Genomic DNA, 24587 nt, shown 5'->3' on the forward strand with positions numbered 1-24587 from the left:
TCTTGACATTCTTGATGGTTTGAAGTACTAAACTAACAGCACTACTTTCTCTGCATTAATTGTCACATGGTCACTTTGCACTCAAATTGATATAATACGATGTATTGACATAGCTGCCAATTTTGCCTTTAGGAATAAATCAAAAAATTAACTCAATTTTCAAAGGTATCAAAAATTTCACCATCTAGGGAAACAATGTTTAATGGAGTGAACCTATATTTTCTTGCCATAAATCCTTTGGAAAAATGAGAGTCACAGTATGGATGTGAACTAAAATGTGGAAGTTAGCTGTACAGTGTGGCTTTGTCCAGACTGCTGGAGACATTGCTGGGGCATCTGTAGTATTCTCTATCAAAGCATTAACCTTTGTCCCCATCTTTATAAGTTAGTTTCACTGGTGATATTAAGAAAGAACAAAATAAAGCTATGGAAAGTAAAACTGAATTGCGAAATGGAGGAACGTATTTGGGAATTTTGAAAGAATATATTAAAAATGCTTTTGTCTGCTAAAAAAATTTAAATATAAAAAGAAAACTGACCAAGTAGTCTGCATTTATCTTTGTAATGTGTAGGAATTAAAATTACTAGTCTCTAAGGCACTTAAAAAATGATGGGAGATAAACAAACAAAACATCTTCCTGGCATGCCATGAGAGCAGAGAAAATGTTTTTAAGCATTAAGTCTAATAAATTCTCCCCTTTTATCAAACAGATATTTAAAAGCAAAAGGAGAAAAATGTTTCTATGAAACTTGCATTACTTCCCTTGCAGGCTCCAGTGCATCTTAGATTCTTTTCTTTTGAGAAGTTCTAAACCCTGCCTGCCTTGCAGAAGCTCTTCTGTTATACCCTGGCCGTGGTTGTGGTTTTCTCCTCTCTAGGACTGCTGCTTCTTCCAGGACAGTACACTGTGCCAAATGACTGCTAGGTCATCACAAGCAAATCTTATCGTTTAAGATGAAAGAGAATGGGAAAGAAGGAGGGGGAGAGAGGAACGTAGGGAGAACAGGAGAGAGGGGAGAGAAAGGACGGTAGAGGCGAGAAAGGCTGGGGGAAGGAAAAAGGAGGGAAAGACAGAAGGAGGAAGGGAGAAATTTACCTAACCAGGAACATGCTATTCTACTATCTCTAGTACTTTATCAGGCTGAAAATGATGCCAGTTTCAGAAGAATTGAGAATTTGAGCTTAATGAACAGTTTAGGGAGAAAAATATGGAGGGAAGGGTCTGTAAGATTTCTCCTGGGCCACATTAGTGAATGTCAGTGGCCAAAAACGAGAACGAGAAATGTGTACTTGTTAATGCTTTGTCAAGGGCAAAACACAGAGAAAAGAATGGGACTGATATTTCTTGAATACCTACTATGTAATGAGACTTTATATGTTATTTTACTGATATCTTTAAAAAACTCACTGTAGAATGAATTATCCGCATCCTACAGATGCAGATACTGAGTCTCAGGGAATGTGAATAACTTACCTCCCATCAAAGAATGAATAGATCCCCGAAGGGTTTGCAAGCAGAGATCTGTCCCCACAGCAGGTCTGTACTTGTCTCTGCAGCAAACCCTGCTGCCTCCAGGACTGTGGTTTTAGTTCATTGCGTGTATATTGTATCTGAAATGAAATTACCTTATTAAATTAATTATTTGAAAAATACAGTCTCATGAATAGTATGTAAAATTGTGATCTTTACATCAATATTATTTGAGGACAGTGAAATTAGATGAGTATAATAAAATCAGGGAATTATAGAAACAATGCATATTTCTACGTTATGTGTATTATGTGTTAGGAAGTTATTTCTGTCACAGTATTATTGGGGTGCTTGAGAGATTAGGGATTTTACTCCATATACCATGTGTGTCTATTTTGACAGTGTATCTTTGGTCATTACACTTTGAGCTGTTCTCTTAAGACTGAAATGAGCAAGAGTAATGTTCGTAGTTTGCTTGATTCAGAAGAGTAACTGTTCCTAGTTTGCTTGATTCAGAAGAGTAACATTGGCAGACCACAACCAATTTTGCCACCAGGGAAACTGGTGAAAAGTATCTTAAAAGCAACTCTGACATTTTACATGTAAATGTAAGAAATCCATTTTGGGGGAAATATACAGAAAAGATTGTCATAAAAATAGGCTTACCCTGGAACAAAGCTACTAAAGAGAGCTTTGACCACCCAGGATATTTTAACTCCACCCTTTGTCTGGCGGGGAGACCGTGTTCCCATCATGCTCTGTAATAACTGAATTATCAGTTCAGTGTGCAGGCTTTTAAGTGAATACAAGGTAGATTTTTCCAAACAGATTTGGTAATTTCTGCGAGGTATACTCTATGTTAATCAGGCGTAAATAGTAGGGAAAAGTGAAGAAGGGACATATTTCCCTACCAATAATCATATCATACAGAATTAAACATTTTTATTAATGCTCCAAAGTAAAACCTGATTTATTTCCACTTTTTCAAACTGTGGTATGGTTTCCCAGGAAAACCAAAATGGCTTGCAGGAGTCTGCATGGATAGGAAAAATTGTATGTCTCAAATAATTAAAGAAAAATAATTATAACAGAGACTAGAAGTTGAAATATTATTGAAGTATTTCTGTTTATGGGTAGTTAAAGTCACCTCCATGGCAGTGGCAAAATTGGAAGTCGGATTGTAACGAATGCATGTTACAGCATTAAACAATGACACATTCTTCCTGGGAAAACTAAAATGACAGGTGTAGCCATTGATGCTTCAAGCATATACTCTGACCTCAGGACTCACAATCTGCTACAGTCTGTAAAGCACATACTGTGGAGTCAGAATTATGCCGAGGGACAGGAGGACTAGAAAATGTCGTATAGGAACTTCATCTTCTTTACTGCGAAATATGTATTTCAATGTCTTATGGAGATAACATTTTAAAAATAAAATGGAAATGAACATCTCCCTGACTGCTTACTTCTCTTCCTCATTTTCTTAAGCACAAAAGGAGGTTTATGAGCGGTGGAAGCTGTATTTGTATAGCTTTTTAAATGGATGATACTGTGCTATTTGACCTTAGGTAGATTGTTTAAAAAAAAAAGTTCTTCACCTGAGTGTCTCTTAGTTTTATTTGAAACTGTATTCTTGCTGCATTTTTTATTTAAATGGTTTGCCTTAATGATCAGTGCTCATAGATTTCAGAATTATGCAAAAGATGAAAATAAAACTAGCATTAGTTGAATTCATATTTCTGCAATTCATTTGTTATTACATTTTGTAGTTCTCTGCAGATCATTACTTTGTGCTTGGTTTTTCTCCTATTTCCAATTCTGTCTAATTCTCAGTCACAATTTCTACACTATAACCCACTGAAGATTTTTTTTTTCATTTCAGTAACCATTATTTGAATCATAAAAAAATGCATTACTATATTCATAATGTACTGCTCATGTGACAATTTTTGAACTTTAATATTCTTTTCTGTAACATGCCAGCTTAGCAGCCTATAAAAGAGACATATTGTTTGTAATGTTTCTTACCCACAACAAATGGTGTGATTCTGGGGTTTATGAAATGGCAGTAGTTTTCTAAATTTGTGATTCTTCTGTGTTCTGTCGTCAAGAACAGTTGTACATCTGCTCAGCACAGACTTTCCCAGACTATGAACTTTAATTGAGGAAAAATAATGAGAGTTCAGGGACTACTGATATGGAGTTGGTTGCAAAGCAGGTGCCCTGCTGCCAGATCAATGGATTATTTACTCCTTTGTCGTAAACAGGAAGCAGTTGTTTGTGGTGACTACACGCATATTTTAAAGCCTGTGTACATGTTTTCTCCTTCCTTGTCAATGTAGAACATTTTACATAGTGCTCAGTTTATGATTTAACATAACTATATAGAATAAGCAAACAACACTTGCTGTGTTTTAATAATTAACCACCTTGTTTGTAAAAGAAGTTTAGGAGTGATTTCAAGAACATGCAACATCATATGTGCTTCCAGCCCTTACCTCTCAACTCATATGGTTGCAGTCATAAACTCTCTATATAATTATCCAAATATTTTTCTGCCTCCCTTTATAGACATTTGAAAGTAGAAAATCTTTTTTTTCCCCTAAATACATAGGGAAATCTAAAACTACAAATTGTAGTTTTAGAATTTTACTAGGACGCCTAGCAGTTTGTACAGGTTTTTCAAACCACAGGAGCAGAATTTTCTCACAATATAATTGGGGGGTTAAGGGGGTCCGGGGGGCAGAGCTCAATCCTTTTCTGAGTGCATAAAACAAGCGCATCGGGCTTTCTGTAGGCATCTGGTTTCTGAGGGTGTTGGAACTATCTCCGACACACCTGAGCAGGACCAACCTAAGAGGCGAGGGTCACCCAAAGGGGGCGGGCTCCTCTCGTGGCTCTCCTCATTAGCAAACCAAACGAAGGGCTGCAGGATGCCTGGAATTAGCTGCAATTTCCAAGTGACTTGTTGTGTTACATAATGATATGCTGGGAATTTAAATCCTAGGTTCCAGAGATCAGTGGTTTAAATTCTAATGATGGGTTTTGTGGCGCTGATGTCTGACTTTTAACACTTGGAGGTTGGGGAACTGTAGAAACCACAGCAGAAACTCTATACACAGAGCCCAGCCGTGGACAGCTCCTCTGAACCCTGGGACAGTTCACACAAGCCTCATCTCTCAACCAGAAATGTTATAAAAGAAACCGTTCTTAGAAATAGTCTTCATTTTTACTATAAATCTCTCTTAATTCCTTTTGGAATTGGGATTACTACTGGAAGTCTGAATTATGTTTGTAAGAACTGCCACGGGAGAAAACCAAATTTATGTGAAAGAAAAAGACACCTGAATTTCTAAAATGCCGATGATTGAGGCTAAATGCATTAAATAATCAGTAACTTTAAAGTACATTTAACCAAAGTATGATGTTGGACAATCTGATTAATCTGCCTTAAAGTTTGAAAACACTTTGGTAAAAACAAATCGGTCTTTTTGTTTGTTAACCATATGTTCATTGCTACATGATATAATAATGTAACAATGCATCTTTTCTACCACAAAGTGGGGACAAAAATATCATTAAATGTGGAAATAAAAATAAAATACTTTAATTCCTATTTATACCAGCTAGTTGCTAATAGTTAAATGTGCTATTCTTTAAATGAACATTGGATTTTGTACTGTTTCAGCAAATGTTTATACTCAGAATGGGTATTATAACAGTGTTAGCATTTCTAGTATTACATATTTTAACAATACTTATGTTTAGATTTTTAATTTGTGCTTGCTAAATATTACAGGCAAATATTTACCTGATATTGTTCTCTGTTACTAATTACAATAATAAATATAGTCATCATGGTCAAGTTGAATTTCCCATCAGTACTGTAGGAATAAGGTACAAATGAAATTCATTTTTTTTCCACTGGGGTAGACCCCTATTGTTAGTTTACAGTCAACAAAATTTCCTTCGAGTCCAAAAACTAGAATGGGAATCAGGGGATATTACAATTATGAACAATGAGAGATGTGATTGCTTCATTTCTTTCGATGAGAGGGCTTAAATTAAAAGATAAGTTGAATTATTTAATTTAAAATCAAATATTCAACTATAAATCTGTATTCAACTGCCTTTATAAAGAATTTTTTAGGTCCACACTCTTGAAAATATGTAGCGTCAGACGTAGAATTATTCCTTCATAAATGTGTGCTTTATTCTAGACAGCAGGAAGTAGTACATTCAGGCTTGGAAGCTCTGTCATGACATGCAGGGATGAAAAGTTTGAGATTAAGTGACATCAATGAAAATGCTCTGAATAAAAGACATCAGTACCAAAGTCTTTGTCTAGGGCCCCTGATCTCTAGAGATGAATATTGTACCTGAATTTCTTGTTCTGTGACCTGCTGTGTTCTCAATTGAGTCTAAGTTTTTCAAAAAGAATGTAAGAAATCTGAATTGTAAAAGAGGTAATGACTAATTCGATGAAGGTAAAGCATGTGATTTTTTTTTTTTCCTTTTTGACACAGATGTGTCTGAGGGATAACAGAGAACACAACTAGGGCATGATTTGTAAACCCAAACATGACTGTTGCAAAATTGGCCCTGGCTATAGAAGATTTAAGTAACTATTGTTAGGAGGATTTTTGCAGTTGGCTAACAAGTCTGCCATAGATACAGACCTTCAGTGTGTCTGCTTTCCTGCATTTTGTGATGGTTAGGGGAAATTTAATGTGTGTGTGTGTGTGTGTGTGTGTGTGTGTGTGGTGTAGTAATTGTAACAGCAGTCTCAGCAGAGACAAGGAAGGCTAACTCTGTTTTCAGGAAGATATTTAGTTAAATGAAAATGTGGCAAAATACTGAAACATAACATAATTGTCTTGAAAATGAAACTTGATTTGTTTAGGAAGTAAAAATCATACAAGAAAAGCATTTGAGAGACTTCATAATGACTTTATTGACATAGTAAAAAATTATTTTCTGACTGAAGTTTTGAGCTTACAATAAAACCTTTATGTCAAAATTTACGCTTATGCAAGGAGATTAAAGCATGCTGCAGGCCTTTTAGAAATGCCATTTTCAGAATACCTTCTGATGATTATTGGTCTCTTTTTTCTGTCAAGTTCTATAGCGAATATAGTTTAATTAGCTTCCACTTGATATTACTTCATACACACTGCCCAACTCTGACCCAATGTCTGATCATATAGAATACATTACAAAAGAACTGGTCATTTGAGTGCTTTAATATAGCTTTGCATTAATGTCAGGCATCATTTAGAGACAAGGCGTTAAAAGTGTTATTTTAATGACTGAAGTGTGTTGGGTAGAAGAGGCTTGATCTTTATAGGAAGAACACTTTCAATTAGCTCTAAAATATTAATTTGTTGGTACAACTATATACTCTAATGTTATTTGGCTACAAAACATATTATGAATAATACACTGCTAGAATCCACTTGTCTTATGATGTAACTAATACTGCTAATTTTATAACTGCCATGAATCAGTTAAAATAATTTTTTTTTTTTTTTTTTTTTTTTTGCGGTACGCGGGCCTCTCACTGTTGTGGCCTCTCCCGTTGCGGAGCACAGGCTCCGGACGCGCAGGCTCAGCGGCCATGGCTCAACGGGCCCAGCCGCTCCGCGTCATGTGGGATCTTCCCGGACCGGGGCACGAACCCGTGTCCCCTGCATCGGCAGGCGGACTCTCAACCACTGCGCCACCAGGGAAGTCCAAAATAAAAAATAGTTTTAAACTTGATCATTTTAATATGAAGGCTTTTTCCTCACCCCCTTCCCCCAGAGGCTATAAGTAAACTATGCACTCTCTGGCTAGTAAGATACTGAATAGGTTTTAAACATGATATGGCTATCTATCTTAAAATTTTAAGGGCATTTTTATTTATTTGTTTACATGGCGAGTATAAGATATTCTCCCTGGAAACAATTTGTCTCACTGTGGAAAGTGTGAAAATATGAGAACAAAAATAACTGCGTACTTTAATCCTGCTATTGTGTTTCTGGGAACTAAAAATGCTGCTGTTCTGGCTTTTACTCTCCTTGAATATCTCCCTGTAGCCTTATCTTTCCATTGTGCTGGCTGTTTATTGCAACGTCTTGGCATTGGTTTTCATGGCTGTGCATGTGTCCCTACCTTAAGGTGAGTGAGAGTCACATGGGTAAAAATCCTGTGGCCCTCTAGAAAATATGCTGCTTTTTCCTGTAGCTAACCAAAAATCTGCAATTGCTTCATAGGCTTCACAGGGGCTGCCTATACTAGGTGAAACCTAGAAGGTTCAGAAACACTTAAATGTTATGTGCCAATGTGAAACACTTGTCTCGTGGCTTGGGTGGCTTTAAAGGTCCTGTTACACACCACCAAAGCAGCTGGATGAAAAGTGAAAAAGTCTGTTGGCCAGTCTAAGGTTTCATGCATCCTGACAAACGCCCCCAAACAGACTAATAGAGTAGGAACCATGATTTTCATATAGGTAGGCCTAAAAAGCATACAGCATCTTCCATAACTCTCCTGGTGACTCTCATGGTCATCAGCGGCATTGGCCACATTTAACCTGATTAATTCTCAAATATATGAAAACTAGATTTATTTTCATGTAACTCTTGCTCCATGTAAGGGGGGGGCAGGAAATGCTGAGGTTTATAGCAAAGAAGAGCCACACAAATGCGGTTTTTCAACTAGGTAAAGGAGGCTTTTGTAGTAGATTTCATGCAGCAGTTGGCATTGGCAGTATTGCAAAAAGAGATGTATTCTGTTGTGCTCTGTTTGATCAAGTGCTAAACCCGTGTGATCAATAGAGAGACAGATGTCGGGTGCAGATGGCGATGCCGTGATACCTGGGGCAGCGCGGGCCTGCCAGAATGACAGAATGGGAACAAGGCAGAGCAGCAATGCAACAGAATGTGACAAATGAAATTAGGGTTTATCCTAGTCGATAATTTACAGCTAATACAAAGTGACAGAATTTTTCAGTACCCCCGTATATTTTACTTCCAGTAATGCTATAGCCGATAAAGGCATATTTCATGCAACATAATAAAATGAAAGCTGTGGGGAAATATAGCCCAACCATTTTTTATTATGTTACAACTTTTAAAATTGATCCCTGAGAGAATACTAATAGCACACAAGTCTTGTTAGAGTAACGTCTAAAGGCATTTTATCTCCAACTTTATAGCGGCTCCGTCACCTACTTTCGTTGCATATTAGACACATAAGTTGAAGACAGATAACTCTGTACTGACCAAAATGCACGTGCTTTGCTTTAAAAGATATATTCGGAAAGAAATCTTTTAGTCTGTTTATAAAATTATAAAAATACTTATCAATTTCAACTTAAATAAACATTTTAATTTTCGATATTAAAGGGAATGTTTAAGCAGTCACCTGTGTAATTAAAAATCAAAATCTAGGCACATATTAAAAAATTTCCTCCACATCCAGGCCAAAAACCATAGTTAATATATTTGGAATATATTTTATGACTCTATAATTCAAAATACATTGGTAAATACCCTGAAATGACAACTTTTGCCATGATGGTTAGTGAATCTATTGATGTCCTATTGTGACTTAGCCAAATACCCCGTATTCTTGAACACACACATACACAACCCTGTAGTGACCTGCTATCAGCATGGGAATGGTATATGGTGGATGAGCAGAGCCATCCCTAAGCAAAGCTACGTGGTGAGCCCTTTTCTTTTCATTCTCCTCTTCCCTCCTTTGTTTCTCCTCCTCCTTCTGGGCTTCTGGTGTTCCGAAGCAATGCACGTCTGCAAAAGATAACTTCAAAGTACTGCTTATCAGCCTGGAAACTTCATCCCCATTATTCAAGTATTCACTGAGCAATAGTCTTAGTACTCTTTCCCAGGGCTTCTGTAACTATATCCAAATGAAACTCTAAAGTTAGAATGCCCACAGTCAGGGATTGTCTGATGGAAGACATATTGGAGAGTATAGAAATTTCCTAACACCTACACATATACAATAATGGACAGTAAGGGCCGTAACTGCCTGTGACACTGACAAATGCATATTAATAATATTAATAGGAGATAATCTGTGCTTTTAACAGACTTTCCTGAGTGCCTGCTTTGTAAATAACAAAGAAGACCCAAAACATATGCTTCAGTAGCAATAATCACCAGTGTCTTTCATTGGCCTAGGTGGGAACAGTTACAAACCATGGCATCAGTGAAGGGAACAAAATCATGACACCCACTGCGTTTCTGAAAATTTGGGGAGTCTTGCGTATCCAAGATAACGCTTGGCAGCTGAAAATCACACACACACACACACACACACACACTTCATTTATTTACTCCTCATACAGTGGTATTTATTTTTATATAACAGCGAGGCTAAATTATACTTGTTATTCATAGCTGTATCATAATTCAAGCTAATCTTAAACATAGATGAACCCATGCTCTAAAATGAACATTCATAATTACTAAAAGTAATATAGCCGTAATATTCTAGATATTTCAACAGACATTATGCTTTTAGGTTTGCTATTTCAGTTCATTCGATTTAAAAAAAATTACTGTTCTATTTTTTAGGAGTCTCATTGTGAAATGTTAGAAACATTGGTCAAAAACCTGAACTAGCTCTTTAATAAAGGAGACTAGTTTCAATGTGCATCCCTTAGTTATTCTAATCTACCAATTATGAGAGCTGTTATAGAAAGCACTCTTAACTCTGAAGGCTCACACAGAAAGTATGCCTCAGGTAGTTGCCCTATTACAATATGAATGGATCATTCATTTTGGAAAACATCCACAACTGGGCCCAGAGTCATCATAGAAAACTCATGCTTGACAGTGAAGACCTTCCTGGTCCATATTAACAGGCTTCTCTTTATTTGGATCATGACATTCCCTTCCAAATATACTTTTAATATGCCATTTGATAGGAGCTAGTTGGAGATTAGCAAGGTTATAAGGTATTTAACTGGATTCTTACCTTTCTGTGGCTCTATTTCACACATGACAGTGAGTAAGCTTAGGCTCATAGGAAACCATTTTATTCATTTTTTAAGCTCTAAAACCTCACCCGGAGTTATCTCATTGGCATAGCATCATCACTTTACTCCATTTGTCAATTTTGGCCTTTGAATTAGTTGAAAGGAACCAAAATACTAGCCTTTTACTTTTAAAGATGAAGAAAGTGAGACTCAGAACAACTACGTGGATTTCCCACATTCTCAGTAGCTATAGAAGAATCCAGTTGTCTTGACTTTGCCATCAAGGCCAAAGGTAAACAGAACACTTGCCAACCTGGGTTCCTTTGCTAGGGCAAGACTCCTCTCCACAATATCAGCCTCATACATTCTTCATGAGAGCTCAAATCCCACCTCTTTTCCTAAGGCTTCCCCAGCTGCTTTAGGCATAATGATTTTCTACTCCCCCAGACTCCTGTAACAAGTGATGTTTGTATGATTCAGCTTGACATATCAATGCTCTTAATGATTGCCTGTGTGTGTGTGTGTGTGTACAGTAGTCTCCCCTTATCCAAAGGGGATACTTTCTAAGACCCACAATGGATGCCTGAAACCATGGGTGGTAGTGAACCCTACTTATTCTATGTTTTTTCCCTATACATACATATCTTGATAAAGTTTAATTTATAAATTAGGCACAGTAAGAGAATATCCGAATTGCCAGCATCACTACTCTTGCGCTTTAGGCCATTATTAAGTAAAATAAGTATTACTTGAACACAAGCACTGTGATACCGAGACAGTCAATCTGATAACCAAGACAGCTACTAAGTGACTAACAGGCAGGTAGTGTATACTGCAGCGATACACTGGACAAAGGGATGATTCACGTCCAGGGCAGGAGGGAGCAGGATGGCACCAGATTTCATCACGCTACTCAGAAAGGCACACAATTTAAACTTATGAATTGTTTGTTTCTGGAATTTTCCATGTAGTAGTTTCGTACCACAGTTGACCACAGATAACTGAAACCATGGAATGCGAAACCATGAGGGGGGACTGCTGTATTCACTATGCGACTAAATAATAAGTTCTTACAGTCAAGGCACTCAACTTTTATTCATTAATATCTTCAACGATAATCAGAGTACACATGGTAAAATGATGGATGCATTTATGCGTGAATGAAATCAACCGTGAATTCTTTTCATTCATCATGACCCTCTCTGCTTTCTTACCTTGCTTGTTGGTGGAAGCAAAGAGGATGCCTCCTTTGTGTTCCTGACCAATGGCAGGGATAATGACATTCCTCCATTTCACAGATCTTTATTGTTTGCCTACATGTGCTGGACATTCTGATAGGGTTTAAGGATATCATAGTGAACAAAATAGACAGGGCTTATTTTCTGCAGCTCTGGAGGGTGAGACACTGATTGACTGAGTGAGGAAAAGGACAGTATATATACCAAGGCAAGGATACATTGTTTTTATTTCGTGGTACATAATTTGACATTTATTTTTTTTAAAGCAAGTCACTGGGACTTCTTTAGTGGTAAAGATTATAAGAAGATGTATTTGGAAAAGCAACAAACCCACTTTAGAAAGGTCTTAGCACATTTCAAATCAAATTTCCAAAATAGGCAATAGACTCCAACTAAAAACAAAAGCAAGGAATGGGGTGTATTATTCATGCCTGAGTCACACAGACTTGAGCCCCTTCTCTGGGCCTAGGCATTTTACATGCACTATACAATCCTCAGAACAACCCTAGGAAGTAGGAGTTATGACCCCATTTTACAGAAAAATGAACTGAGGCTTAGAGAAAATAAACAATGACCCAAAGCAACACAGTTTAAAAAAAGACCAAATTATAACAGAACACACCACAAGAGTTTGTCATCTTGACAGCCTTTTAAATTGTACTAAACTGTTTCATATTATCTCTATTTCACCTGCCCCTATGTCAGAGGTTTTTTAAAGATGATGTGTCTTTGAGGGTGTCATGAACATTTCTTATGCAAGTATTCACTGGCATCTCAGTATACAGATCTAGTGGGATCTAAGGCCTAAGAGTCCCCCATAACGGGACAGGAGAGGAGAAAACTGCCACCCCTCTTTTATGAAGACAGGCTGAGCACTTTGAGGGAACAATCCATGTAATCTTTTACCCTCTGTGTTCCACATTGCCTTGACCATAATGTGTGTTCCATGAATAGAGATTGATTAAGTGTCTAAATAAATTAATGACAAAAATTATCTCTTAGTTGCCAGCTTATGTTTTGTGCTGCCAAATGTGACCAGGTAATGCTGGCCTATAAATTACAAATTCAGGAATAGAGGAAGTCAGGTTGTGCTCTGCAAGGTTTTTTTCATCTTTCTAAATTACTGCTCTTTTTATAAGCTATAGAGAAGCTAAGGCAAATTCCGTTATGCTTCAAGAATGCAGGGTGGGCATTTTCACTTCTGCACTGCTAATGCCTATTTGGACTCAAGATGACTTGACCCACTGGTCGTATAAAAATATCTATTTCTCTGAATTCCCTTACAAGCCTTGGAGTATGACTTCCTCTCTAAATAACATATTTAACTCAGAAAAGTGCAAGGCAATGGAAGACAGGAAACTACAAATTTTAACAGTATGAACATTTTGTAAAAAGTTACAGGGAGTTTGATAGAATAACAATGATATCAAAAATATGAATTTTTTATTTGATCCCCAGCAAGAGAGTGGAAATTCAGTACATTAGTATAAGGACTGAAGAAAATAAATGCAATGAAACTGACAGATATAGTATAGGAAAAACATTTAAGAAATGCTTTGAACAAAAATGTAAGTAGTAGATTCTTTTAGTGCTACTGCCTTCCATAAAACACATGTATTATATATGTTAATACATAGCCCTTTGAAAGTCTCTTTGAAAATCAATTATGCTGCCATACATGTTCTTGACCTACTAAGAGTATATGTGCTGATAAAATTAAGTCCAAGATGGTGCAAGGTCTCAGGCTGAAATATTTAACTTTCCACACTTTGGTAAAATTTTTAATACTCTGATGAGTGATAGCACACTGAATTTTTTTTTTTGTAACAGAGATTTTGGTAACACGGGGTCCACAGAGTTAACACAAATCCTCCTCTCCAATAAAGACAGCCACCAAAGGTCCTGATTACAAGAGGGGGTCATAGCTCACTCTACTGTCTATCCTCTCAAACCTTCATTTTGGTGTCACCTATATCATGTCAGACTGGCATAACTCCTTGTGAGTGGGCACAGTGCCAACATAACAGATGGCTCTGAGCTGGGCGTGCCAAGGGACCAGGATGTGCATCAAGTTCTACTATTAGAAGCGGAGTTTCTATCCAGGAGTGTTGTTCATATAAATATTTTTGCACATTTATAGTTTTTATTTTTAAAATTAATGCCCCAAACTATGTAACACACACATACATACACATACAATTGCTTTAGAATTTAAAAAATTAAATGCTTAACCAGATTTTGAATATAAACAAATCCAGACTTCATAGTATAGTGCTGATGACACATGATGGAATATTTAACCTGAGGTCAGTGTTTCCAATCTAGCTACACTGATAAATTTAGAAAATATTTATGAATAGTATGTGTCATATTCATTTATTTATTGAACCAAATTTTTTAAAATACCTATTTAAATTTCTCTAAGTAAATGTATATGAAATATACATATTTAAAGAAAATATCTACTAGAGCAAAAAGTTAAAATATCACATCAGTCACAATGACTTTATTTCTCCTTTTTCATAGCTTCACTTGCTCTATCCAGCTTAAAAAACTCAATCGGTGATCTAAAAAGCAAAGCAAAACAAAACAAAATCCCAACAATATAGGATTCTGTGGAATTACAAGTATATGTAAATCCCAAGAGTTTTGGTGTTTGCAGTGAATACCTATTTCCTGGATTCCTAGCATACAGAATATTAGCAAATGCAAATTTATTCCAAAAATGCAGCAGACAATAGAGGTCTGAAAGCTAAACAGGGCCAACCTTCCTTGGGAATAACAGTCTGAAATCAGTGATATAAATCACTCCCCAAAAGGCAACCAGGGCCAACAACAGAGTGACAAACAAAATGTGCTTTCTAGGGCCAATGCCTTCTAGGACAATACTTCAAGCAGGTGATATTTTACAATCTGCCCTAGTTGAAGCTTCCAGGGAAGTCTTTGCCATTCCAGGTAAAAATAATTATGAGAAGAGAGCAAACTTTTTTTTTTTTAAAGAAGATGTTGGGGGTAGGAGTTTATTAATTTTATTTTTATTTATTTTTGGCTGTGTTGGGTCTTTGTTTCTGTGTGAGGGCTTTTTCTAGTTGTGGCAAGCGGGGGCCACTCTTCATCGCGGTGCGTGGGCCTCTCACTATCGCAGCCTCTCTCGTTGCGGAGCACAGGCTCCAGACGCACAGGCTCAGTAGTTGTGGCTCACGGGCCTAGTTGCTCCGCCGGCGTGTGGGATCCTCCCAAACCAGGGCTCGAACCCGTGTCCCCTGCATTAGCAGGCAGATTCTCAACCACTGCGCCACCAGGGAAGCCCGAGCAAACATTTTGGAAGCACCTATTCCCTGCTCATCCCTGTGCCATGTCCTTCATATAAAGTGATCTTATCTAATAACCGTCTGAGAGTAGGCAGGATAATCCCCATTCTCCAGATGGGGAAATTGTGTTTTAGAGGGTTAAGTTAATTGCCCAAGGTCACACAGATGCTAAATATTCGGAGCTGACTTCCTCACCCAGATTTTTCTGATTTTAAAAATGTCGGTTCAGGACTTCCCTGGTGGCGCAGTGGTTGAAAGTCCGCCTGCCGATGCAGGGGACGCGGGTTCGTGCCCCGGTCCGGGAGGATCCCACATGCCGCGGAGCGGCTGGGCCCGTGAGCCATGGCCACTGAGCCTGTGCATCCGGAGCCTGTGCTCCGCAATGGGAGAGGCCACAGCGGTGAGGGGCCCGCATACCGCAAAAAAATAAAAAAAAATTTTTTAAAAAATGTCGGTTCTTTGCTCTAAAGATGATCATCTTTGATGACCTAGCAAATGGAGCCAAACCAATAAGCAAACTTGATGATTCATTATGGGTTTAGCGGTTGTTCTTTTTTTTTTTTTTTTTTTTTTTTTTTTTTTTTTTTTTTTTTTTTTTTTTTGCGGTATGCGGGCCTCTCACTGTTGTGGCCTCCCCCGTTGCGGGGCACAGGCTCCGGACGCGCAGGCTCAGCGGCCATGGCTCACGGGCCCAGCCGCTCCGCGGCATATGGGATCCTCCCAGACCGGGGCACGAACTCGTGTCCCCTGCATCGGCAGGCGGACTCTCAACCACTTGCGCCACCAGGGAGGCCCAAGCGGTTGTTCTTATCTAAAAGAAGGGGGTCACAAACATCATGATCCTAAGAGCAAGTGCAGACAACCTGCCCAGCAGCCAGTTAGCACTGAAGAGAAGCTTCTATTTAATGCAGAAGCCATATCGAACAGGAACTGAATGGTAAGCTAATTACCTTCAGGGTCTGAAAATGGGAGGATGCAACTACTTGAGTAGGATATTTTATTGACCAAATTTTTAGCCTGTTGTCTTCTTTGGAGTCCGTTTAAGATTAATTGGTGAGTGTCCAGGACTCCCTTTGATCTTTTGAAACTAAGCATGAGATACAGGGAAGACAGAAGTACAATTCTTTGCTCTCTGCTGTAGGATCCAAACTTTTAAACTGCAGGGTTTTCGTGATAAAGCTAGACCACATTGAAAATTATTTATCTTGAGGAAAGTATGGATTTTGTGAAAATATTTGAAGACTTAGGAAATACTATATATCTTTTTCACTAGAAATATGAATATAGCTGTAATATGTATATTCACTAGAAAATAATCAAAATCAAATTATAACAAGAATTAATTTTCAAAAACAATGTTATGCTAAATCTACTCAGGATTTTCACAATTTTCTAATATTACAATTAGAAGGTTAATAGATATTCCTTTTCTATTACCCTTAATTGTTACTTTTTTCAATAATTCACTGAACCAATAATTTTTTTTTAATTCACTGTTTTCTTTTTGAAAAAAAAAAAACAAAAACTCATGGCCTTCCATGGATTCAAAGAATGTTGCAATAAGTTAGATTGTGCTCAAGAACATGAAAGAGGGTAACTGTTTCATCCTTACACCCTTGACTCTATTATTTCTCTTGCAAAATGAAATGTGTTTTTTTATGATTTTTTTTTTCTTTTAGTTTCATGGTACACTGCTATACTTGATGCGATTTCAGGGTAATTTTATACAATTTTGTAATTGACTTAAGTGATGTAATGCACTGAGATACACTGAAAGGTGTTTTAAAATCTGTCATTTCCATTTAGAAGAAAACACGCTGAAGATTCAATAAGCATTTGAAGAGAAGTCAAATGTGTGCAGGGAAGTTTGATTTACCTGTCTCCACCTCTCTCCCTTTCCTTCCGGCTAACGTGGGCTCTAGCTTTCAGAATTCATAAAGACCTTTGATTTTGAACAGTTGGCACTAAGTTCTGTGTTTCATTTAAAAGCAGAATTTTTACCGATTTCAGGAGCAACTAGGTGGTCAGTATACAACGTGTCACTTATGTCCCTTCTGAGCACAGTTGATGTGATGGTTATAGGCTTTGTTTTATTTTATTTTATTTTAACATGAAGCATCCTCTCTAGGTCCCTGAATCATTGAATACGGACTTTGCTATAAAAATCACAATAACGGTTACTTTGGGGTCTATATTTCTTAGTACTTTTGTAGTTAACCAGTAGTACTTTCAAATTTACTAAAATAGCACCAATACTAAGTTTAATCTAGTACATAAAAGCAGGTTGTTTAGAATTCATATATCTTTTCTTTTTTTTTTTTTCAAATCATTCAAGCCACCGTCAGTTTGCCCTTAATAAACCTAACCTTCAGTTCTGCATTTAGCCACAGTATGCCAGTACGATTCACATTTTGATTCACCGTAAAATTCTAACTTTTCATATTATTTCATTCTAGAGTTCCAGTTGCTTTACATAATAGATTGTCCTTTGATCTCATGGAGACAATTGCATTTTACTTTTCTAATGAAGCTTGTGTTATTATAGCCAAGTAAATGTTGCACCAAATGGTAGAAGAAATCCCGAAGGGAAGCATGCTTTTCTCCACAGAGGTTGGAAAAAGCAGCATAATTCATTTTTGAGAGTTAGCAAGCAGTTTGTCCCTAAATGCCTACTTCATACCATTATTTTATTTTGCATTCTGAGATATTTTGTAATGGTAAATGTATGTTCAAGGTTCTCTGAGTTATTTCTAACAACTAACCAGTTAAATAAGTTCATGTGGCCTTTATTCAGCAGGCAGAATTTACAATAGGAGCAAAAAGCATGCAGAATGGCTTCTTGTTTTCTGATGTTTTTGGCACACATTTTGGTCCTCTTATTTACGCTTTCATAATTTGTCACTGGCATTTCTGGAAATTAATTTTCAAGGGGCCTCATTGCAACTTATTTAACAATGAGTGAAAACGTCACCAAAATCTCAGTAGTTGAACTGAATGTGAAAGAAGTCAGTGGTTTAAAGTTATATTCTATTCTGTGTGTTGTATTTATCTTTAAGGCATTTATCGCCACAGTTTTATCTAGTTTGAGTAAAAGAAGGGATTAAAGATGAAGTGTAGAACATGGAGGGGGAAAGAGGAAGTCTAATCCATAGGTAGAAACTTGGAAGATTTGATCTGTAGTTATACCCAGCATTGATTTATGAACAGTCCTGTTTTTTGTTAACCATTAATGTCAGAGCTTTATAATCTCTCACTCACCTGTGTTCCCTCCCCAAATTTTACTTGTACATACAATTAAATGTTATCTGTTGAGATCAGCTTGATTCCTCACATTCAAAAGTGATAGCCAGGATGACGCTTTACTGCTAGGATGTCATGAATAAATAGCTTGAGTTCCCTCCTGTAGGCAATGGAGAGCCATTCAAAGATTTTAACTGAAGGTGGGAACAGGATCAAGTTTGTGCATTAGCCATGCATTCATGCAAGAGTGTGGAGGACAGATTGGAAAAGCATAAGACAGGAGGTAGGGAGATTAACCATTGTGAGATAGATTTGATGGGGTCTGAACTGGGGGAGCATCACTGGAGGAGGAAAAGGGGAGAGAGATTTGAAAGATACCTTGGATACAGAATTGGCAGGATTTAATGATTGACTGGCTATGAAGAGTGAGGACAATGAGAAATCTAGTGATTCCAGGATTTTGAGAAGATAATCAGACTCACTCAGGAAAATCCATTTCTCAGGCCTATAAATCTGATCAGAAGATGAACACTAGGCCTTTATAGATTGTCAATATTGTCAGTCATCTTCTCAGACCAAATTCCTGGCTCATTGTTAAATGTGTGGCTGAAATCAGCCATTGTGCCAAGAGCTCAGATACTGGCCTAAAGAGCTTAGAAATAATGGATTTTCTTGATGGGTGATAGTTTAGAAAATAATCAAGCAATTATGAAATGATCAATAGTAAACATACTAATAAAAGTCATTCATATCAGAGAAGCCTATTCCACCACAAATGAAACTTGGCCTCTGTTGTTATGACAGAGCAGCTATTTACAGGGATTTGAATATCCAGACACAGATACAATGATCATAAGCGTAATGCATATCTGTGGTTTTAAAGCTGTGGGGATGGGAGGGGGGCAATCTGGAAAACAAACTGGTGTAAAGATTTCAAGAGATGTACAATGTACTTCTCCTTCTGTTTACAAAGCATGATTTGATTTTATATACCGTCCTGTATAGTGACTTTAAAATTATTAAATGAGAACCGCAGCCAGCAATGCATGCAAAATATTCATTCATTGTTGTAAACTACAAAAATTTTGCTTTTGTGCAAAGAGAATGCCATTGTAACATTTTAAAAGGCATAGAAATAAAAGGCTCAGGATTGGAGTGATTTAAACAAACTCACTAGAATATAGTAGATGATTAACATACAATCTATAATTACATTACACTGGTATCAGGTAAGGATAAAAGCCTATAAATACACTGGGGTCAGGGTAAGCATAAAAAAATGAAACAGTTATTTGAATAATCTGAAATCAAGTTGCAGTAATTAAAAACGAATGTATTATTAAAATGAAGGAATTAGGTTACAACACTCCTTATATGAAAATATTATTGTGACAGACTAAAATAAGTTGGAAATGATTTTGATTAAAAAATGGGTAAAGGAAGGTAATAACTTTCACTGGGGAAAAATAGACAATCGGAGTATCAAAAAAAATTTTTGGCTGACAGATGAGAGACTAAGAGAGGCTAGCTGTTCAAATGCTTTTTGATATCTTAAACTTCCAACAGTTAAGCTTCTGTTGCTATTTTATTAAAAGATTTAATTTCTCAAATCATTCAAAGTTTCCAATTTCTTTCCAAATTTTTTCCAAAATCCCTTTCTCTTTGCTTTTATAAAAGCAATATTTTTATAGTTTACAACAATGAAAATATTTTGCACGCATTGCTGGCTACGGTTCTTATTTAGCAATTTTAAAGTCATTATATAGGATGGTATATAAAATTAAATTGTGTTCTGAAAACAGAAGTTTTCTCCTCTCTCTCTATATATATATATACACATATATATTCACATTTATGTAAATAGCTTTTTCCTGCAAAAATATACACAGGCCTGGGGAGAGGGGAGGGCTGTTTTTGATTACTTTAACATTTTCTTTTTTTTTTTTTTTTTTTTTTCTTTTTGCGGTATGCGGGCCTCTCACTGTTGTGGCCTCTCCCGTTGCGGAGCACAGGCTCCGGATGCGCAGGCCCAGCGGCCATGGCTCACGGGCCCAGCCGCTCCACGGCATATGGGATCCTCCCAGACCGGGGCACGAACCCGTATCCCCTGCATCGGTAGGCGGACTCTCAACCACTGCGCCACCAGGGAGGCCCAACATTTTCGTATAGGATGTTATTTTGAGGGAAGTATGAACATTTTGATTTACCTTAGCTTAAGCATCGCCAGTTAAATATGCAATTGCTTATATCATTTATTGAGGAAAAACTTACCTTAATGAGGGAACATACACACACATCCATGTGCTTAAGGGTGACATTTCATTTGCATTGTATTCAAGGATTTGTACATTCATCTTCCATTATTATTTGCATACACTGCACAGTTAAATCCATGTGTATTATCCAAAAAATAAAATCATCTCCTAGATCTAACAACATCAATACCACCACGTCCTGGGAAAGTAGGAACATCTATTCAGAGCAGAATGGATTTTTAACGATTTATGAAGAGATGCTCCTCAAAAGAAGGTGGCATAATGTTTTTCTTAGATATTTTTACGATTACATGGGGGAGTTTAGTTACTAAAGCGAGAGAACATATTTTAATAACATATTTTACATAAATTACTCCCCCAAATTTCATACAATTAACTAATTTTTAAATCTAGTGGAACAAAAAGATGCTATGAATACCTATTAATTCCTTTATACCTTGTTAGTGGATAGACAGGAGTCCTGTTACTTCTCCACTGTTTTAAACCCGGAAATGTATAAATATTTCTAGAACCACAGAAGCATCTCTTTATTAATTCACTAAGGTAATTCACTACCTCTTTCCCTCCCTTACGATATCATTAGTCATTTACAAGATGTAGAATTTGAAAGAGTGATGTTATATCCACACTGCACATTTGAATTACACCCCCATCATCAAGGCTCCCTCCCAAAGGGATAAGGATCTTTTGTTGAAGCTGACAATTATGAGAGTTTTTCTGTGTTTGTTAAACTGATGACTTGTGTTCTCTTTAACTAGTTGAGGGGCTGCATAACAAAGAGCTTTGCAGTGAGACAGCTTCGGTTCTAGTCCCATAATTTAGAATCTCTATAAATGTGAATTATTCAACTCTTTAAACATTTATCTCAATGAATATAATGATACCACTAACCTCAGTAAGTTATCTGGAGAAAAAAATGAGATGTCATAGTAAGGGTTTAACAACTACTAACGCATCAAGTTATGAGCTACATGTTAATCCTACAGCAGTTCTATACTGGAAGACAAGTTACTCTCATGTGAAAAACAAAATACGCACACACTCACTGGCAGTGTGACCTTTGACACGCCACCTAACTCCTTGGAGCTCTATTTTCTTCATCTCTAACAGGAGGTCTAGAAGCCCTCCATGTTTCCTACCAGTCATAAATATTTACAATCTTATGAGCAACATTCAATGGAATAAGATCAATACATGCTAGAGATGTCTTATCTAATATCTTTTATTTGGGAAGATGAGGGGAAAAAACCCAGGTTTCTTTCTCCAAGGATAGTTTGTCATCTATTGGGCTTTTCATGTTTTCAGTGGATTTTTATATTGCTTTACTTTACAGCCTCTGAAAAACAGATTCAGCCACAAAGGAAACGTGGTCATTTATGAAGTACATATTACTTTGTGCTGAGCTAGGTTTAGCTACTCATGCGATTCAAGATAAAAATCAGGATCTATCATGAGTTTATTTCAGCCACCTTTTCCTTTGATTCACTCTCTGATCCCCCCCAGGTCCCTTCTTGGCTTCACTGACCACTTCCTGGCCCACGTATAACTTCCCACCATGGGATACTTCAGAGAGTCAGATAAATGACTCTCTGATGTATGATAAATGGAAGAATGATAAATTCTTCTCTAGAGTAAGAATTCTGTCTTTTTCTTCTCTCTTTGCCTTCCTCTCTTCTCCTCTTTCTTTGGGAGGTCAGAGAAGGGGGGAATCCGTGTTTCTGACTCTATTACCATTTTCCTTATGTGAGAACTTTGTTGGTTCTCAAAGACTAAAATCCAAAAATGAGTCTCAGTCTTGAGCTCTTATTTTTATACTGTATCTCCTTTGCCTGTCTGTTCCTCTTATCACTACTTATAAAACATTACCACAGTGTGTCCTTAGCCTGACCCTCCCTCTGTTGAAATCCTTTTAAAGCCTTAATTATATCCTGTCTTGCCGTTTTCAGTTCCTTCTTCAGCAATCTCCCACTCCCTAAAATTTTGGCTATACTGAACACTTCAACTAGATCATTCTGTGGGACCCTTTGTGTACAGGAAAAAAATGCCATAACGTCAACAATTTATCTCCTTCTTTAACTTTCATTTTTAATAGAGATATAAAGAAAGATAACTTAATCTGCTGTACCTTCCTTACTTGTATTAAGAAAAATTTATTGAAAAAAACAGTTGATTCCCTTTTTTTCTCCCCAAATTCCACCTTCCTTTTCTGTTTCCCTTTTTCTTTCTATTTTCATTTTTATCAGGCTGTAGGTAGAAGAGGTAGAAGGTTGATCCTCTTTTCTTTTCTTTTTTTTTTTTTTTTTTGCGGTACGCGGGCCTCTCACTGTTGTGGCCTCTCCTGTTGTGGAGCACAGGCTCCGGACGCGCAGGCTCAGCGGCCATGGCTCATGGGCCCAGCCGCTCCATGGCATGTTGGATCTTCCTGGACCGGGGCACGAACCGCATCCCCTGCATCGGCAGGCAGACTCTCAACCACTGCGCCACCAGGGAAGCCCTTGATCTTTTAACTATCCTTAATCTAGTAAGTTTAGAGCTGAAAGAGTGGTTCAGGAAGATACTGGAAAGAATTACATCAGGGATTTGCAGAATTCTAACAGATTTCCTTTAATCATCTTCTAGGGGCCCGTAACAATGCTTCCCTCCCAAGTGCCCTATAACAGTTTCCTTGTGATATGTAATCGACTTTGCAGGACAGTTCTTTGCAGAGAGATGAGCCATGCAGGCGATGCATTGTTGCACCACCCAGAGAGTAGGTCTTCAAACTTACAAATACTTACAAAAAAACAAGAGGAAGAAGAAGATATTGGGTATTGATCTCAAAGAAGATAGGTGAACACAAACTAGAGCCATGGGACTTTCTGCTCAAAAATATATGTCCAACTCCTATTAAAATGGCAGCTCACATCCAAGGATCTCTGTTCTTGTGATTGAAAATGAGATCACATAGTAAATGTTTAAGAAATGTTAAGCAATAAGCCATAGTTTCAGTTTGGCTTTTCAGTTTGTAACTAGACCATAGAGGATACTTTATTACCTAAAGTTAATCTAAGTTAACTTTTCCATTCTCCTGAATAATATCTGAATGATATCTTGGGCTACTCTACACCATTAAACCAAAAAGCCCCATTTAGAAATTCAAGACCAAATGCAGTTGTAAAGCAAAAGCAATCAAAAGAACATTAAAAAAAAAACCCACTCAGATGATAAGGAAGGTGTGACTCAGAGACATAGGTAGCTGTGGTGAATTTAAGTGAATACCACTCAGGCCAGAAAGTCAGTCATAAAGCAACACCCATCTCCATGCCCTTCATCTCAGAACCCATTTCCAGATCACTCTCGGACTCAGTGCTTTGCTTACTCCCAGCCTCCCTGTAATGCAAACGATCAAGAGTGAAATGTATTTCTTACCTGGGCATCGGTAAACAAAGCGAAATATTTTGATGTAACAGTTGTGACGTCATCCAAGTCCATTTTTCTGATGAACTTCTTGATGAGTGGCACTTTTTTTTTTTTTTTTTTTGCGGTAGGCGGGCCTCTCACTGTTGTGGCCTCTCCCGTTGCGGAGCACAGGCTCCGGACGCGCAGGCTCAGCGGCCATGGCTCACGGGCCCAGCCGCTCCGCGGCATGTGGGATCTTCCCAGACCGGGGCACGAACCCGAGTCTCCTGCATCGGCAGGCAGACTCTCAACCACTGCGCCACCAGGGAAGCCCGAGCGGCACTTTTGAGTGTTATATTCTGCACTTCTCTCTGCACTAAACCGCACCCTGATTTCAGTGCCCGGCGTGCAGTGTCATACACGAGGACAGCCTCCACGAAGAGGGTCCCTCCACTGCCTCCTCCTTGTTCCCTTTTTTCTTTTACTTGAGACTCATCTCTAAAGGTGACCGATGAAATGTGATATAAAACATGAATATCTTTTACCAAATCCTGTCACAACAGAGTCCAACTAAGAAGGATCAGTGAAACACTGAGAATCAAGACTTTTCTTCGTAAAGGCACTGGTAACAGTACATTTTTCTATAGCCGAATGACACTAGTCTGAGGATATTTGCATCTCTT

At 37.6% G+C, this 24587-nt stretch overlaps 1 protein-coding gene and 1 pseudogene across 1 annotated transcript in view; one reads left to right on the forward strand and one right to left on the reverse strand.

Moving 5' to 3' along the window:
- Window positions 1–24587, forward strand: part of ZFPM2 (zinc finger protein, FOG family member 2) — a 384049-nt gene that overhangs the window by 331986 nt on the left and 27476 nt on the right. The gene's annotated exons all lie outside the window — the stretch shown is intronic.
- The window catches only part of LOC132501069 (uncharacterized), a 37839-nt pseudogene that overhangs the window by 10965 nt on the left and 2287 nt on the right, over window positions 1–24587 (reverse strand).

The sequence above is a fragment of the Mesoplodon densirostris genome, chromosome 13 (assembly GCF_025265405.1).
Source record: "Mesoplodon densirostris isolate mMesDen1 chromosome 13, mMesDen1 primary haplotype, whole genome shotgun sequence".
Taxonomy (NCBI): domain Eukaryota; kingdom Metazoa; phylum Chordata; class Mammalia; order Artiodactyla; family Ziphiidae; genus Mesoplodon; species Mesoplodon densirostris.